We start from the raw sequence: 5,441 nt of genomic DNA, 5'->3' as shown, positions 1-5,441 counted from the left end.
ATGAAGTATAAACCCAGACAATATTATCAGGTTTTTTTCTTAGAACATGTTCAGGATTTTCCAATACATTTTTTACAAAGAAAGTCTTGCCACAACCTGAAGGCCCTGCTACTAGAGATGAAAAAGGAAGTTCTAATCTAGGGTCAAATTCAATCTGGTTAAAAGCCATTTCCACGCACACACACACACGTATGGGTAGATAGATAGAAATATCAGTAGCCAAACGGTTCAGTGGTGCCTCACTCTAGCAGCCTTCTTTTATCGTACACCACACGAAGCCGCTTGGAAAATGACATGTTTCTGAGATGAAACCCTCTCTTATCGCGAACGATATTATGTTGGGGAGCGTATAGCACATCTGAGGTTGCACCTGCTGTATCGATGTACCCTTGAACCAGACTGAGCATGCTATCGAGATTGATGCTGCGACCGCTTTCGTGACTTTGTGTGATACCCTTCACTTTCATGACCGTCTGAGATGATCCTCGTGTTTTGTAAGCGTATGTTTTGGGGCCGGCTGAGACAAATTCTAAAATGCTGTCATTCGAAAGCTCATCTGTCAAATCACCCAGATAATCCCCTAGAGGGAGAACATTTTCACCTGGCTTCACAGTGTACACGATGCTGTCTGTATCGGTGTAAAGGATACGCCTCTGTAAAATTTCTAAATAGCTGTACATTTTTAGGCGTGCATAGGCTGTTGTGAAACACGCTGCAGCCACGTTTGATGTTTTTGAGGCGGGGATCTCATTGTTTATGTTGATACAATACTGCACAATTGAAAGCTTCTCATTGATAAAATGGAAGAATTTCACATTGTACAGACCTGAAAACAGAAGTTCAAAAAAATCCTCTGATTTTGTCACAATTTTTGTGTTTGCCATGTTGTCACGTTGCGCGAGTTTTCCCCACAGATTGTTAAGACAGAGTTTTGACACTTGCCTTTTGCCAGGGTTTACAGCAATTTTGGAAGGGTCGAGTTGGATACCCTGGTGAATGGCATACCCTTCTATGTATCTTTGTCTATCAGCCTGGTTGACCACGTGAGCCGGATAACCTGAAGATTCCTGTTTACCTTTTAGAAATGTACGCATATAATCGCGGAAAATTGTGTCGCTCGTTCTTGTGTAATGCCATACCTCGGTAATATCTGCAACCGTGTACCCGAGATCAAGTGCCTTAACAAATTCATTGGTTGTCCAAACACCTGTTAACGATCTTTGCTCATCACTATGTGTACAAGCCGTCTGCTGGTTGTTACACTCGGCGCATGTGCGGCACAGTGTGAAGACGAGTTTACCTTTAGCTGTTTTGAACGGTAGAACAGGAAAATACAAACCACGGGGTGGGTTGACTGTGGCGCTGATGAAACCGAAATACGACCTAGGGTCTTTAAAATCACCGTGGATAATCGTTGGATGACCGATAGGGTAGGTGCCTGTACTGTTGACGAAAGGGTATAATGATGTCACATCAACATACAACACACGCTCGTCTGGCTCTGCCGTGTATCTTAAAACGAATGCGTTTGTTCGGCCCCCAAAAAGAGCCTGCCTCGGTTTGAGCGGTGTTCCTTCACCTCTATGTCCATCTTTTTCATTTGCAACCATTCATGCTCCCACATAATTACAAGGTACACATCCTGTCTAAGCTGTAGATCCTGAATTTTCTTTTGTTTTATCAAACCTCTCCTGAAAAGGGCGTTTGGTTGTCGGGCATATTTTAGAGAGGTCGAAGCATTCTGCGCAGCCGTGGTGATATCAACCAAAATACTCAATTTTTACGCCCCCGATTTCAGAATAGCCATCTACAGTATAGTTGTCTATCCTAACTTCACCACCATTCAATGCATGTCTAATTTGGATATTTTGGCTGTGCATGATCCATTGCATGTACTAAATAGAATCGTGTGAAAAAGCTTTATGCTGACGCATATAGTTGTCTGATGGTGTAATGGCTAGTGTTTGAGGGGTTAGAAAATTAGCTCAAAAAACTTTCATGCACGCCGACGCTATTGTTACCGCATTGAATGGATCTGTTCCGGTGGCCTCAAAAAACTCACTCCTGAATTTTTCACACCCTTGCATTAGGAGATCAACATCATTCTCGCAGTAGGCTATTGCCTGTTTAGCAAAATCAAACACATTGCTAGCTTCTTTGGCATACCACTCGTCAAACTTTGATCGTTGGGAGGGTGACATTCGCTCGGTGCCGTAGTACGTCGGGTCAGGGTGAGACCCTACGTAGTTTAGATGCTCTAAAGAGCTGAATTTGTGTGGGAAGTAACCCTTTGATTTGTCTTCAAACCCCAGGCAGGGCTTTAGGCATTGCACTTAGAGGCATCGTCAAGAATGAGAGAGAGTCTATGAATCGAGATTTTGTGTCTAAATCGACAAATGATAGAACTTTACTCCCTTGCATCAGAATGTCAAGTTTGAGACCTAATTCAAGCATTCTCCTTATCAGTATGTATGAATCAAAACCTCTCGCATTATGTGCAACAAACGTAGTTTGTTTAAACCGTGGCCTTCGGAAAAATCTGAGAAATTCATCAACACAATCTGTGCCATACCAATGCTTCGTCAGTCTATTTGATTTGCAACTGATGAGAAAAGGTTTGTGTAAACCGTCTGTATCTACATAAGTTTCGAAATCGTAGTAGACTACATTTTTGCACGGTGGTTGAGGTTTGATGGGCTGAATGTAGCACATGTGGGGGTTCAACAAGGCGTCATCTTGATTTAAGATCTCATCACACATTGTGCATTTTTTAACGGGGCAACGATGTTTAGCACTGGTACCATCAGCTTTCACATAATAGTGAAGACCACACTGCAAGCATTTTTTGCATGAAGTGCAGTTGCTCACACGATTAATTGATCGAGACTCTTTATGTTTGGTAAAGCATTCCTCATTACGACAAGTTTTGTTACAGTCGGGGCAGATGAGAAGTTTAATCCGTTGCTGTTTACAGCATGGATCAAGACAAACGCCACAGTGTCCTTCACACTGGTGCTGTTGCCAATTCTCATGCCCTTTGTAACATAGCCTGCAAAAGAATGCCTGACCAACGAATGCCTCTATCGCTTTCACACCGTAATAATGGTCCTCGAGGTGTAAGACAAATAAGGTATCGTTATCTGTTTTGGGGTAACGCGTGTCGAAAAAGGTCATGGGGCGGCAGTCCTCTTTTCGATACATTACAGTTATTTTCCGTTTGAGGACTTTCTCAAATTTATGGACATCGCCCAGACTCACAGGTGTTTGACAATCCAATCCTACACTCTCATGTAAGAGCCGTGCCTGCCTTGTGGCTTGTTTTGTTGTAAGTGTGTCATTTAGCAGATAGGTTAGTGAGAGAGCGAAACACAAATTGTTGTCTTTATTATGAGGTATGTGTAGGTGTCGTTTTTTCAACCTCAAAATGTCTCTGTTGGTAGTGTTCAACAGCCTGCGACGCATTCCACCGCGCAATGGTGTGACTATTTGTACAATGAGCTCTAAGCCCTCATCAGCCAGAAGCTCTGTATTTGATTGGGCTAAACGTTCAAGCATGTCTGATACATTATCTCTGATAGAGTTTATATCACTAGTTTGCTGGTAGATGTGAGCTCTATCGTTACCACTAGCTAGCTCGAGCTGAATTACATCACCTGTTTGGGCTCTGCTAGCTACCTCTTGCATGACATCATCTATTTTATCTTCAATCTGGAGGTAGAAGGTGGCAAAATCATTAATGTTCTGTTGCGATGGTATATTTAACTGTCGCCTTATCTCTACATTATTGAAATGTGGCCTATTGATTACAACAGAACCGCCGCGTTGATCAGCTAATACAAAACCGCTGTTAGATTGCTGGGGCGTGTGTTGAAATGCTGGTGTATTGTCATCAATAACATCTATTTCGTGATCAATTATAACAGAGCAGTTGTTAGGTTGAAATGTCGGTGGAATGTCGTCAATAGCAACCGACGATGAATCGGCAGTGTTAGCGGTCGACGGGTCAACCAGAGGCTGCGTATTTAGATTTTGGATAATGTTTAGCAACTGGACAGGAATGTCAGGACTGATACGCCCGTTGTTGCCATTAGCTTGGTTGTTTAATTCTGCTATCATGTTTAGCAAATGTGACGGGATTTGTGTCGGACTCTGTCCACCTTCATTCATACTTTGATTGTTCAATTCATCTATGACAGCTTGTAAATGGGTGAGAATAGCAGGACTGTCTGGTCTCTCCCCCTCTGACAAAGCCGTGCTCACATTGTTGAGCAAATCTGTTATTTGACTCGTACACGTATTGTTAACGTTTGATAAATCTAGCTCTGGTGTGTCACTTCTTTGGCTTGTCCCGCTAAATGACGGCAAATCTATGTCATCAATGTTTGCTAAGAAATCTGACTCCGTTGACGTAAGGTTTGGATGATCCATTATATTTTCTTTTACAAAACACAATAGAAACAACACAAACCTATTTTGATTCGGCTAAATCTGTAAGAGAACGTATAATCTTAAAACATTCTTGTAACCGTCTTTTGTAGATACAGTTACCACGGCACTTTACAGGCCCCCTGCTGGTTGAGTGGTGCGTGTTGTAGAAGGGGTGCCCCCTCCTCCTCCTCCTCTTCCTCTCTCTCTGAGCCTCCGTGTCACGACGCTCACCTGCAAGTTAATCCTTTATAATACCGAAAATAGCATGTCGGACTATAGCATACAAAGAGGGAAAAAATATAAGGAATACCTCCAACTTTGTTTGTCGACTCTTGATGATGATGGTTTAAACCTTCGTAAGTAGATAGAGCTTCAACTAGTTCTGAGTCCGTCGCTGCCTCCTGTCGGTTGGTGTGGGATGCAATCGGATTGGTTTCAACAGTAGCACGTGACTCTGATGTTGCTGGTCTAGATGCGTCAATACGGCGGTCGAAGGCAGCTTGTGTCGGCCGATTGTTTTTTCTAGTGGCCGCGGCCACGAGATCTGATACATACATATATAAAATAAAATCATCAACTACCGACATTTATATGAACTATCGTAGATGCACTAATGACTCACCGTAGTCTGATTGTGTTAGGTAAACGTCGCTAAAATCGACGTCAAAAGATGCGTGGACATCAGCAAGAGCGATGATGTCTGCAAATATTATATAAACATTACATTTTGTTTTATAAAATAACCGCAGTGTATTATTATTATTATTATTATCGCGAGAAAGGTATTAAAATGACTTACCTTTAACCATTCTCGAAAGAGCTTTTTGACGCGCTTCGACTCCGTTGCTCAGAGCTATGGCTTGTCTTGTCTTGAATTCTCCAAAATGATGCTCGTCCACACCAAACTTTAAATTCGGCGGGGATAAGACCACGCCTATGGGATCACGTGTCGCGGGAAATCAGATAACTCTGGCCGTATGTTGATGATGTATCAAAGGCTCTAGCTCATCAGA

At 42.5% G+C, this 5,441-nt stretch overlaps 1 long non-coding RNA gene across 1 annotated transcript; it reads right to left on the bottom strand.

Annotated features, from left to right (window-relative positions):
* Nucleotides 1-3,200: 3,200 nt before the first annotated feature.
* On the bottom strand, nucleotides 3,201-4,891 carry LOC125983734 (uncharacterized). Its single transcript, XR_011088412.1, has 2 exons — nucleotides 4,739-4,891; nucleotides 3,201-4,659 (listed from the first exon to the last, which is right to left on the bottom strand). It is a non-coding gene; the product is annotated as an uncharacterized lncRNA (long non-coding RNA).
* Between the last annotated feature and the right edge of the window lie 550 nt (nucleotides 4,892-5,441).

This window comes from Syngnathus scovelli, chromosome 16 (genome assembly GCF_024217435.2).
Source record: "Syngnathus scovelli strain Florida chromosome 16, RoL_Ssco_1.2, whole genome shotgun sequence".
NCBI classification, from domain to species: domain Eukaryota; kingdom Metazoa; phylum Chordata; class Actinopteri; order Syngnathiformes; family Syngnathidae; genus Syngnathus; species Syngnathus scovelli.
Note: the sequence above shows the minus strand (reverse complement) of the source record. Positions and strands in the feature narration are given on the sequence as shown.